The sequence below is a fragment of the Lissotriton helveticus genome, chromosome 2_1 (assembly GCF_964261635.1).
Source record: "Lissotriton helveticus chromosome 2_1, aLisHel1.1, whole genome shotgun sequence".
In the NCBI taxonomy this organism is placed as follows: Eukaryota; Metazoa; Chordata; class Amphibia; order Caudata; family Salamandridae; genus Lissotriton; species Lissotriton helveticus.
In genome coordinates this window covers 1,199,608,280-1,199,621,306 of record NC_136059.1, presented here as the reverse complement: position 1 = coordinate 1,199,621,306, position 13,027 = coordinate 1,199,608,280, and positions in this window count along the sequence as shown.

The following is a 13,027-nucleotide window of genomic DNA, read 5'->3' as shown; positions in this document are numbered from 1 at the left end:
TGACTTTCATCATTGTGAGAGGAAGACCTTTATTAATACTTCAGAAATGGCTTCAGTAGTTGCTTCAGCTGGTGCACCCCCACCACCACCTCCACCTCCTCATGGGAAGAGAGGACCACCTCCCCAGGTCATGACCAACACAGAGGAGGAAGAGGAAGAAATGGAGGAAGAGGAGGGAGAAGAACCACAGTTCTTGGAAGAGGTGCCCCGGGTTTCCCATAAGAAAGCCAGTTTCATCTGGCAGTTTTATTCAATCCCTCCTGGCCAAAAAAAAGTGAATGCGAGGTATGTCACCTGCCTCATCTGCAAAGATAAATTATCAAGAGGGACGGATAAGAAGTATAGTTATGGGAACTATACTATGCATAGGCACATGACCAGGAAGCACCCACTTAATTACAGCCGGGCGGAAATACGGGATTTGGAGGAAAATCCAACATCAACTCCTGTGGCCAGATCAAGATCGTCAATTTCATTGACACCAGCAGAGGCACGGGAAACTGTGCTAAACATACAAGAGAATTTTGGCCACATGAAACATACTTGTATGCACTGTGGTGCGTTGATAGCATGTGGTAATATGAGTATAAATGCTATCAACCTGGCTTATGAACATCATAATTGCCCTAACCGCCCCCAGTAATTTTTTTTTTGCTCCTGTTGAGCCCTTTTCAATGCCTGTTTTTTGTTGTTTCCCCCCCCCAAAAAAACCACAAAAAAATAAAATCGTTCAAAAAATACAAAAAAAACAAAAAATGTTCAAAAAATAAAAAAAAAATATAAAACAACAAAAATATTAAAAAAAAAGTTCTTTTCAGAACTACCTCCCCTTTCAAAAAAAATTGCTAGAATGTTTAGCACTCTGGCAAGCTCTATTTCTTTTGGTTCGCTTCCCGGTTAGCTTCCCGGTACGCGGACCGGGAGCTAACCAAAAAAATAAAAAAAAATAAAAAGAGTAAGTATAAGGAAAGTAAACAGAGAGTGATGTTAAAAGAAAGACAGCTATAGGGAGTAAAGAAGAGATACTGTTTAATAGATCTATTTACCGAAGAAAAGACGGAAGAGGGTATAATTGTGAAAAACAAAATAGATAAGGAAGTGAAAGAAAAAAAAAGAGAGTATAACATTAACAAAGAAGAGTTTCTTGGAGAATGTGAGTGAATGTTCAAGATAAGATTAAAACATGGGGAATAACAGAGAGAAAAAATAGAAAACAGAAAACAAAAAATAACAGAAAAAGATTAATTGAAACAGCAAAGAAATGTAAGTAACATAGAGCCATATCATCAACATAGGCAATAAAAGTTTTGCAGCTTTTATTGGCAGAAATGTGTCGCTAAAGCCGCTTTTGCGGCAGAAAACTGCCGCTAAAACCACTTTTGCACCAGTTTTCTGCCAATAAACACAGCAATAATTTTATTGGCTGTGTTCATAATATGCCCCTTAGTGTGCTTCAACTACAAAGAGAAAGCATTATGAACAAATAGTGATAGAGTGATCAGTCAAAGACACTAAGAGTAATAGAGACGGAGTGAGTGAACAAGAGTGAGGAACTATGAGAAGAGAGGGACTGAGAAAAAGAGTGGAAGGAGTTGAGTAAGTAGGTAATAGAGAAAGGAATGAGGGAAGTAGCAAAGGCAGGAAACTGAGGGTTAAAGAAATGAAGCAGTGGAACTAATAGAAGTTAAATGTGATAGAAATGTAACGAAAAGAGTACAAAACATTTACCTTATAATTGTCGTTAAATTACTCACTTTTTGTTTTTATACTTTCAATCTGTGAAAGAGAGAACAAACATTTGAAAAATATTAAAACATGTATTTAAAAATTACAAAAGACAAGGGAAAAGATTGAAGGACAAACAGTTTTTCAACAACTTTGACACTTACAGAAGCTTCTGCTTCTCCAGGCCCCCTACACAGTCCTAAAGATATAAATTTTAAACTAACAGTATCTTGATGCAGATGAAGTGAGGCCTATCTTAAAACATGGTGCATCTTTTGCATTGCTGTTGTCTCAGAAAAGTGTCGCAAGACACTAAAATTTTAAATGATTGCTTCAGGATGCCAATAAGATGTGTCCTATCCAGAGGTTTGTTTGAGGTGAGGCCTACTCAGGGTTGCAGATGAAATTTCGAGTTGTTGAAGAGAATAGAGGACATAATACATGTGAAGGTCTACCAATGAAGTGAGTCATGTCCACTGCACTCTTGAACAAAGTCCAAACCTCCTATGTTTCCCTGGACATACCTAAACTTGATCTGCACAATGTGATTTGTAATGATAGGAAACACAGGTGATGTAATTGAAATACGTGCAATTTCTTTTGCTCATTTCACAATCACATCACTTGTGTTTCCTTTGCTTAGGTATCTCATTGTGCAGATGTAGTCCAGCATATGAAAGAGTACGCAGAAGTGCAGCACTGCATGCAACAACTTTGACACTTACAGAAGCCTCACCTTCTCCATGCCTCCTACACAGTTCTACATATACATCATAAATGCAAACAGTACAGAATTAATTATACATGTTAAATGGTTTATTTTTGCTGTTCTCAGAATGTATCAAAATTCACTAAAAACAGTGACTTGAAGGTATTCATCATATAACAGCGGGGAAAAAAAAACACAATCAAAATGATTGTGTTTAAAAAACCCATACAACATAACAAATCAGAATTCAGAACTCCTTAAAGTTAACTTACTTTCCATGACGTCAAAGGATGTCCTATGAACAGCTTACACTCTGTTGTGCTGTTATTACTTTCAGCCCGCCACTTTCTGAAAGAAAACCTCCATCGTTTTTAAAAACATGTTACATGCAATAATGACTTCTTGCTCTCTACCACAAGTTTCCACAAAGCCAAATCTTGTCAGAGCCAATTATAACTCTTGGATTTCTTGTAAGCCAATCCCGTCATTTGGCATTTCTGCAACTTTCAGAATTAAAATGTTGAAGATCATTTTCACAATCCTGGAATAGTAATATCTTCCCCTTCTTGCTCAGTCATGTTCTACATTTCCTATGACACTGATACTGCTTACTATGAAGCAGACTTACACTACCTCTATGACTACTACAATTATTTAATTCTCTACATCACTTTTAATCACAAAGCAATGTAAAACAGTAGACAGCATTGCAGACTTACATTCCCTCTACTCTATGTTTTGATTGGCTGCTTCAATTAGCTTATAAAAAGAAATAGTTTTTCTGAACTCATTCAAAGTGCACTTATTTCTCCATGACGTCCAGTCTTATGGTTAGAAGTTATGTCTCTGAACTACACTTATCCTCAAGGCCAAATCGTGTAGGAGCCATTAGAACTTCTTGAAATTCCACAGAGCACATCCCGAGATTCTTTCCCTAAAATTTTGGTTTTAAAAACACCAGGTAAGAGTTTTTAAGGTCATACGGCAATTTTTTTTTGAAAATTAAAACAGAATCATTGCAAAATGACCAGCCATTTCTAGACTTTAAATAAGCTGTGTAATGTCCTGATGTTATTGAAGGACCGTCATGATATATAATTGCTGCAGTTACAAAAGTCCTTCCTGATATTGACAACTGCGAAGCCACAAAATTTTTAATTAAAGTGGTCAATTTTGTTCCATCAGGCCTACATCGTTGGAACATTAAAATGACATACTGGCCATGTGTTCGTATAAATAATGTTGACATCATTTCAGATTTACATTGGCTACACTCCATGTTGTGATCAGCTGCTTTTACTAGCTTATTAAAGGAGACTGATTTACTGTCTGGCAAAGTTAAATATATAAATCTTTCTGAGTCTACACTAGTAGTACTTGATACCATACAGTTCTCGCAGTCATGCTGCCATTGATAAGAAAGCCCAAACAGCTGATCTACATCTACACCTTCAGCATGCAATACATCAAGCATATACATTAAAAACTCCTGACAATCTTGCTGAATATTTTGAGAGAATTGTGTTTTGCCTGAACATCTGTCTAACAGATTTCGAATTTCAGACACACTTTCTATGTTTGTTCTATCAGTGCTACATTTCTCTAACACAGAATTTAACAAACTGCAAAATCTTTGATCAGAATTGACCACAATCTCTTCTTTTACATTTTCTAGAGAAAACAAAACATTAACCACTACATTAGCATAGCAGTTGACACCAGAACTGTTTTCAAATTGAAAATCAACAACATCTTCAACAGAATTCTTTTTGTTTCTGCTTATAATTTCAGGTTCATCGACTTTTCGTCTTTTTGCTACAACCTCCCCAGTATTGGTTACATTTCTTCGTTTCCGGCCTACCACACGTTTCTCAAACAAAGGATATTGAGGCAAATGTGGCGCATACTCTCTTCTTAACCTATTGTATTCCTTAACACAATCTAGATCCGCACAAATGCTGGTGACATCACACTCAATCAAGTACAATCCCGATAAAGTTCTAACTCGTGACAATGCCACATATGCCATACCCTCCTTGAACACAGAACTGCCAATATTCACCAATGCACTGTCTACACTTAAACCTTGCGATTTATGGATTGTCACCGCATATGCCAAGCAAACAGGAAACTGCTTACGGCGAACATATAAGTCTTTTACAAGCAAAAATCTAGCAGAGCAACGACCAATTAGCTGTACTTCCTCAATGCCATCAAATTTAATTTTTAAAAATTCAATTCCATCTCTATTTCTGTATTTTACAAAATCAACAACATTACCCATTGATCCATTTACCAGACCTCTTTCAACATGTAAATTCCTTCTTAAAATTATACGGCAGTTCAAGCACACATTCAGAGTCTTTTCAAAACCTGCAGTTTTAGATATACTCTTCTCTAATGAATCCAATTTTGTTTTCAGATTCTCAGACAAAATAATTGTTGATCCCATATGCTCTACTCTGTCAATAGCTTCCAGTTTCACAATCTCTTGCTTTTCTAAATGCAACATTTTGTTGTTGAATTTGGCACATTCTGCAAGAGTTGGCATCAAACATATTCCAGATTTCTTCTCAGTAATTTTCTGAAAAATATTCTCAGGCACAACATCTTGTTCTGGATATAAATTTGACAGTAATCGTGCATGTAAAGCTTCTTTCACATGCTCGGTCACTTTTCCAATTCTAACATCTTGTAGAATAGTCTTGTAAACTTCATCCTTCGCCTGACGCATATTTTCATGCAGTTCAGCATAATTGAAGTTTAACCATATATTGACGTTGCCAATGCTGCCTAGGCACTTCCTGGTATCTTCATGCGTGAGCATTTTGAACACAGGTTGCCCTTTCACTGGTGTCAGCTGCAGAAGATCTCCGAAAACAATGATGTGTTTGCCACCAAATAACACATCATACTCTGTTTTGAGAACTTCTTGCATTCTCAAATGCACAAAGGCAAGCATGACATTGGAAACCATGCTTACTTCGTCAATGATAAGAAGTTTAATTTTCCTCAAGATTCTTGAAACTTCAAAACAAGCATCTCCAGATAGCTTGTGATATTGTAATTTGTTGTCATGCTCCACTGGCAGCATCAGTAAACGATGTAAAGTAATCCCTTTAATGTTATGTGCTGCCAGTCCAGTTGGAGCGGTGACAACACAAGACAGCGATGACTCTGTCCTTTCCTGCAAATAGCATGAAATTGCTTTAATGAGGAAACTTTTTCCAGTTCCCGCTTCTCCACTCACGTACAATCGGACAGGCTTCAACGACGTACATGAGCACTCTTTCTTGTCATGACTTAATCCATGATCAATTTGCATGGTAACTTCGTCATATATTTTCCTCTGCTCAACGTTGAGTTGTCTTTCCAACTCTTCTAAGTTAACCGCATCCTCCTGAGCATGTGCCATGGCTCTTTCCACTTCATTCATAGCAGTGGCAGCTTCATTTTCGATAACAGGTCCTCCTAGTGGATCCTGACTCAATGAAGCAGAACTCTGACTGTCCTGAGAACTGTCTCTGGCAATCTCGGCTGCAATCATTGCTTCCTGCTCAATTTCCGCATTCAACATTTCTACATATTTGGGAAAAGCAGGACATTCTATGGTCTCCTTGGCGGCATTGAAAGAGTCTTCGTAACAGAGAAAATCTCCAAGCAGTTCCTCTTCTGCACGCCAAGGCTTGAAAAGTTGCAAAAGTGCTAAATAGAAAAACTCCTTTTTTTCAGGAGATTCGCCACTCAATTTTCGATGGTTTACCAAGTGGCATTTTCTTTGCTTGACCAGACATCCCTCACTTCCTATTACAGCATACACTCCTTTCTCAGTATCTTCTTTGATGTTCCTCTTGAATATGTAATTTTGCAGAACCTCATACAGACAAACATTCTCGAGGTGACTGCTTCGATTTGGATAATATGTATCCAACATGTTGGTCTTCAAAATGTCGGTACTGTTTGGCTCCTTTTCCGCCAAATACTCAATTTCCCGCACAGGTTTGAGAACTCGATTACGCGTTGCAGCAAGACCAAGACTCGCCCAAATGATACTCCTGGACTTGGCATAGAGACTTGCTGAAGACAACCGGTCAGAACATTCGTACGCTCCGATTTCTCGATGCGACAACATCTTCAGACTGAAACTGTACAACTTCTTGCTGAGGCTCTTTTCATGGGAAATGTCCTCCCACATATCCTTCAATTCTGTCTTCTCTTTTTTGGTGATGTAAGACGTCACATACCGAGCCACAGCCATACAGTTATCAGCCACAAACTGTATATCCATGTTAGCATTCCACATGGACAAAATCACCGGGTTGTAGTCGTTGATGTACTTGGACTCTTCGTTCCTCTTCAAATTGTATGTGTTTTTAGGTGATTTCTTCATCACATTATGTCGCAGCGAAGACATCAAACTGTTTACTCTTCCTTTAGAAATCACCGGTCGTAAAAAACCGAAACGACATTTGGTGTAGAACTTGTTCTTGTTTCGGAATTTGCGACGACAGTACTTTCCACATCGATGGCTTTGGAAACGCAGAACTTTTTCTCTTAGACTTTTCTTCTCCTTTACGTTTGGAACAGCACACGTAGAATACTGTTGTATAAAACTCATCACTGAGTCTTCTGGAACCGTTCCAAATTTAGGTGCATCCTTGATCCACAGCAACATATGTATATGAGGAGCACCTCTTGCTTGGTACTCCTTTCTCCAGAAGAAATCCAACACCTCTCCAAGAGGTGGATTCTTCTTATTCATGATGAAAGACATCATAGCTTCAAATCTATGATTGAAGTACCTACATACATTGACTGGATCCAAAGAGCACAGTTCTCCGGGTGTCTTGAATTCGATGTTTTCTACGTTAGCATTTGCCTCTCGTAGAAATTCAAGTAAGTCTTCCCAGCCATACTCGGCACAGCTCAGAGTGAGGAACCATGTGGGAGTACCTAAGTTCCTCAGCATACATTTTAAATCACCATGACGACGGTACCAGTACTCATTAGAACCACGCTGACACGCCATGAGATTAATCAGGTGAGAATCCAAAATACTGTCTTGGACATTGACTTTATCCATAAAGTCACTTGCTGATATGTTTTGCATGTGTATACCACTTTTCAAGATGTGGTTCACTGCATATGACAGTCCAGACAGATCGCTTTCAAACAGGAGATGAAACAAATAGGGAATGCATTGTCGAAACCTAGCATCTCCTGCATACAATCGCAAAGTCCGGTATTCAGAAGCAGGAATTTGATGAGGTCGCTCATCATATCTTCCTCCCTGACCTGTTGGAAAAAGCTGTGGGAAACACCGAGCTTCCAAACTTTCCTCCCAAACACTAATGGGACTCCCTTTGGCTTGTTTCATTTGAAACAACTCAATAGCATTCCCCATGACTTCCTTGGAATGCAAAGGATGAACACTATAATGTTCATATATTTCTTCACTAGTAGAATTTCTACTTTCTCAATTTGACCAGCACACAAATCGCTATCCTCTTCCTCACTTACTTCCTCTTCTGCAACATATACATTCTTATAGTATTTATTATTTTTTTTCAAATACAATGTTGCCTTTTTAACTTTCCTAACATCTACTAAATCTTGCCATATTTTCTTATTCTTTGTCGGAACCCCATTAACTAAGATAACCAGAGGTTCCTCGTCCACTTTTTCTACTCCAATTGTGTTAATGTTTTTCTTCAAATCTAGAGGCAAATAAACAACTCTTCCCTTTAATCCTCTCTGTAAATCTGATGGAGGCAATTTCCCTGTCTTTGGCTCCATTCTTACAATAGCCTGAAAGGGATGGATACTTTGAATCAAAATAGATTCATAAGTATTTAAATCCTTCAATTCAGAAGGAATCTCAACCAATTCCAGATTATTATGAACTGCTCTAGCAGGCATCTGGTTTTGATTTAATTTGCAACAACAATAAGTACACACACGTTGATCCAATCCCAAATCAAAACAATTTTCTACCATCAAGTATGTTGCGAAATCCTTCCATTCACTATTATTTTCCCATTCACTTTTTGCATATAAATCCACTAACTTAGTCTGATTCTTATAATAAGTGCGTCGACAACACACACAAGTGAAATTGGGCCTCTCACTTGATTTGACCTGAAACGTGGCAATTTCCCTCTGGAAATTATCTGTACTGGAAACCTGTACACTATCTTCCACATTACCCGCTTCTTCTTGGTCAATTTCAACATTCTCCTCTTTACTTCCAAAGTAACAAAACTCAATTTCTTCACATATATTCTTCACATCTATTTCAGAACCATGCAAAAGAGCAGCACATAATTTTTTAAGCATAATTGCTGGACTCTCAGCATAATACAACATTCTAACTAATTTCCTCACTTTATTATGATGCACTGCTAGCATCCTGAAATGATGAAAAACACTCTGGCATACTCTCCTGGAAAGACAAGCCAGTGAATGACCATGCAAACCTGTCACTTTTCTCACTCTGCAAGGATCTAATTCTTGCAACAACCTTATTTTCTGCTTCAAACTTTTCTTATTAAATGACCGTACAAAATCACAAAGCAAATTGATGGAATCCTGTCGCACACTGCAAATACTACTAAACTTCCAGGTGTACACAGGACCCTTAGCACGTTTTCCTAAAACCTCATTACCTAACACCTCTTCTGCCTCTGTTGTCACAAGTTTTTCTTTTTCAACTGGACAACCATCTTTCACTTCATAAGCACGACCACTGGTGTCAACTGCATGCACCAAATCATTATCCTGGAAATAACTCTCCTCATTAAAAAATGCCTCACAGCTTGAACTATGCATCCATTCTCCAGAAAAAACTTCACAAAAATTACTACGATTAACTATTCTCTTCCATCTACTATTTCTTTTGAAATCATAAATTGCCTTGTTTAGCTTCCTAATTCTATTGATTATCAAAATAAATAACTTATGTTTAATTTCAAATGCCTGATCAATAACTTTCTCAACTTTTTTTTTCTCTTATAAAAAACCACTTTCTGTTGACCTTTCTTAATATTTTTTAACAAATTGCCAATTATCCTGTTGCGGAACATTCGTTTACGAATGTCCCTAAACTGTTGTTTCCTTCTACTATCATGCACAGAGTTATCTCTTGCTCTAGCAGTAACATTTTTGATTGGCCTTTCCTTTCCATTTGAATTGCTTCTCTTTTTCTGGACTGAAACATTTTCTGTAGTAATATTTTTTTACTGCAAATATTTCTTATGAATGTTTTTGTACTCATACCCGGTGCTTTCTTGTTGACTTGACAAATCTTTTTGTTAGAGGACTGCTGCTTTTTTTCAATCACCTGCTGTCTTTGACGTTTTGCAGCCTTTCTCAGTCTTTCTTTCGTTGGCATGGTGAAATGTTGAAATGATCTGCAGTTGAATCTGTGGTAAAATATATTAAAACATGTTATTAACCACTATTACCCAACAGTACATCAATAACAGTAATCAAAAACTTAAAACACTACTTTACATTTTTACATATAAGATTTTTTAGTGCATGGCAATTTTAGAATACAGAAATAGCAGAAAAGAAATGGAATTTATAATCATGTTACCTGTGCTATCTTATATGTGAATCTGATCTAATTTTATGAGCATATTTTAATATTTTATTGAAGACACTACACATAACCTGTTTTTGAAGGTGTCTTTATTTTTAAATTAAACGGTTTACATTTTTACTTTTTTTTTATTATACATTTTTAAAATAAATGTTTATAGTTCCATAGGCTCAAGCAGGTCAGCTTCCCACCCTATGTCATATAATTCGGACAAATCTGCATCCTCATCACGTTCTTCTTCATCCTCAGGATTTAAATCATCCAAGGGATCAACATCCACTGATGTTTCAATTACAAGTTCAATGATGAGGTCAAAATCAACTGATTGCAGATTATCGCTCATGTTGATGTTGTCTTTATCTTTAAAGAAAGATAACAACAATGAGATGTTGCAGAGTAAGAGACAAATCTCAGAGATTATAATAGTAAAATTGTTTAACAAGAGTAACATTTTGCAGCTATTATTTAGCCATGTCCAGCGATGCTGAGCAGGTGAAGCCTATGTCTAATTTTTCAGTGAACAGGACTCATCTCTTCTTAACCTTGGATAAGCCTCACCGACTCTGTGTCCCCTGCACATACTTAAATGTAAAGGGGCAGATTTATGTTAAATGGCACATCCCCAGGCATGCACCAGTTAACGTGCACCGCTGCTCTGCCACCCATGGTGTGCCGCATTTACAATCAGATAGGAGAAAGCTGCGTCAAAACCCTGCGCCTGCTTTAAGCAGGCATAGGTCTTGACGCAACATTGTGGAGATGGGGCACCCCTGAGCCTTGCTGGAGCTGCATCACACTTGCAATACAACTCCAGCAATGCGCCACCTTTACAGCACAGATACGTCACGCATCTGTGCCATTTTTGCCCCATGCTGCGCCGCATTGTAAATGCAGCACACCATGGGTGGCGGAACAGCGGCGCAGGATGACTGGCACATCCCTGGTGATGCGCCAGTCATCATAAATCTATCCCTAAGCTTCTTATCTTGTTACAGATGAACCGCCATATGTATCATCAAACTATTTTGCATTTCCTAAATAGCGAATTTTAAGGAATAAATAGCAATTCTTTACCATTCCTAATTTGCAATGAGCAAATTGCTAATTGCAAATTACCCATTCATTTCCATGGGCTAGGAGGCTCATAGGAATGAAGGTGCAATTTGTGATTAGCAATTAGCTCATCGCAAATTAGGAATTTTTTCAAGGGTGCAGGGGTGTCTCAAGAACACCCTGCTGCACCCCTGAAAAAGAAATTTGGGGGCATATGGCGCAGCGTCATATGGCACCTTTTGTTTTTTGGAAAAAAAGCTTTTTGAAAAGAATTCGCAAATTACCACAAACTAGAAGTTGGTGGTAGTTTCCAAATCCTTAATGTCATTTTTTACATATTTTTTGTTTGATACATTGCATTTAAGGAATCGCAAAATTTGCAAATCCTTCAGTGCAATCGCAAAATAAGGAATAGCAAATATTGCTATTCCTTATTTTGCATCAAACTTGTTTGATACATACCATTTGTCTAATTAGCATTCGCAAAGGCCGAAATTTGCAGAATTTTGATCTTTGCGAATGCTAATTAGCTTGATACATATGGCCCCAAGTGAGGCCTGTCTTGCAACATGGTGCATCTTTTGCATCACTGCTGCATCGGTTTCATGTGGCACGTTTTTTTTACACCATGACACATCTGCCTAAATGCATCAATTTGTAATTTTGTCGCCTCATAGCAAATCTTTTGCACCGCTGCTGCATCATAAAAGTGACGCACAGTGGCGCAAAAGAGGCATACACCTATCATAAATCTGTCCCTAGCATTTTAAATGATTAATCCAGGATGACGATAAGGTGTGGCCTATCCAGAGGTTTGTTTAAGGTGAGGCCTACTCAGGATTGCAGATTAAAGTTACACTTGATGAAGAATACAGAGGAGATAATACATGTAAAGGCCTACCAATGAAGTAAGTAATGTCCACTTTATTGCGCCAGTCATCATAAATGTATCCCTAAGCTTCTTATCTTGTTACAGATGAACCGCCATATGTATCATCAAACTATTTTGCATTTCCTAAATAGCGAATTTTAAGGAATAAATAGCAATTCTTTACCATTCCTAATTTGCAATGAGCAAATTGCTAATTGCAAATTACCCATTCATTTCCATGGGCTAGGAGGCTCATAGGAATGAAGGTGCAATTTGCGATTAGCAATTAGCTCATCGCAAATTAGGAATTTTTTCAAGGGTGCAGGGGTGTCTCAAGAACACCCTGCTGCACCCCTGAAAAAGAAATTTGGGGGCATATGGCGCACATACATGCCCTAAGGGCATGTATTGGCGTCATATGGCACCTTTTGTTTTTTGGAAAAAAAGCTTTTTGAAAAGAATTCGCAAATTACCACAAACTAGAAGTTGGTGGTAGTTTCCAAATCCTTAATGTCATTTTTTACATATTTTTTGTTTGATACATTGCATTTAAGGAATCGCAAAATTTGCAAATCCTTCAGTGCAATCGCAAAATAAGGAATAGCAAATATTGCTATTCCTTATTTTGCATCAAACTTGTTTGATACATACCATTTGTCTAATTAGCATTCGCAAAGGCCGAAATTTGCAGAATTTTGATCTTTGCGAATGCTAATTAGCTTGATACATATGTCCCAAGTGAGGCCTGTCTTGCAACATGGTGCATCTTTTGCATCACTGCTGCATCGGTTTCATGTGGCACGTTTTTTTTACACCATGACACATCTGCCTAAATGCATCAATTTGTAATTTTGTCGCCTCATAGCAAATCTTTTGCACCGCCGCTGCATCATAAAAGTGACGCACAGTGGCGCAAAAGAGGCATACACCTATCATAAATCTGTCCCTAGCATTTTAAATGATTAATCCAGGATGACGATAAGGTGTGGCCTATCCAGAGGTTTGTTTAAGGTGAGGCCTACTCAGGATTGCAGATTAAAGTTACGCTTGATGAAGAATACAGAGG